Here is a 1,060-nt window from a genome sequence, read left to right on the forward strand (position 1 = left end):
TATATATATATATATATATATATACGCACAGCTAGCTGGTGAGGTCTGCTGTGGCTAGCTCAGCTAGCCACGACTACCGTAGCTAGCTATCCTTAGCTGAGCTACTAGCTACTACGAGCCCCCTAGCAGCTAGCTACTCCTACCCAGCTAGCTACTCCTACCCAGCTAGCTACTCCTACCCAGCTAGCTACCCCTACCCAGCTAGCTACTCCTAGCTAGCTAGCTATACCTACCCAGCTAGCTAGCTACCCCTACCCAGCTAGCTACTCCTAGCTTAGCTAGCTACTACTAGCTCAGCTAGCTATTCCTAGACTAGCTAGCTATACCTACCCAGCTAGCTACTGCTAGCTCAGCTAGCTACTACCAGCCCAGCTAGCTACTCCGAGCTCAGCTAGCTACTACCAGCCCAGCTAGCTACTCCTAGCTCAGCTAGCTAATCCTAGCTCAGCTAGCTACTCCTAGACTAGCTAGCTGCTACCAGCCCAGCTAGCTACTCCTAGCTCAGCTAGCCACAGCTAGCGCCGCAGAGCGTGCTGAGGTGTACGTACACCGCATGCAGGCCTTACCAGCCCCTTCAAAGAAACGAATGAAAAACAGCAGCAAACGAAGACAACGACAACAGCTGCTGCTGCAGCAGCAGCAGCAGCAACAGTAGCGACAGCAGCAGCAGCAGCAGCCGCAGCAGCAGCAGCAGCAGCACGAGCAGCAGCAACAGCAGCAGAGAATTGTTAGACATTCAGGGAGAAGAAAACAACAATCTAAATTGTTCTTACAATACTAACAGCAGCAGCAGCAGCAGCAGCTGCTGCTGCTGCTGCTGTCTGCTGCTGCAGCGCTGGGGGTTGTAATCCTTAGGGGCTGTCGGTGGTGGGGCCCCCCAGCGGCTGCTGCTGCTGCTGCTGCTGCTGCTGCTGCAGTTGTGAGTTTATATATAGATATTAATTTTGCTGCTGCTTCTTTATTTTGATTCAGCATTTGCTGCTCTTTGCTGCAGCAGCAGCAGCGGGCACAGCAGCAGCAACAAGAGCAGCAGCAGAAACAACAGAAGCAGAAGAAACAG

Source organism: Eimeria mitis, genomic scaffold, assembly GCF_000499745.2.
Source record: "Eimeria mitis Houghton genomic scaffold, Emh_scaff4799, whole genome shotgun sequence".
In the NCBI taxonomy this organism is placed as follows: domain Eukaryota; phylum Apicomplexa; class Conoidasida; order Eucoccidiorida; family Eimeriidae; genus Eimeria; species Eimeria mitis.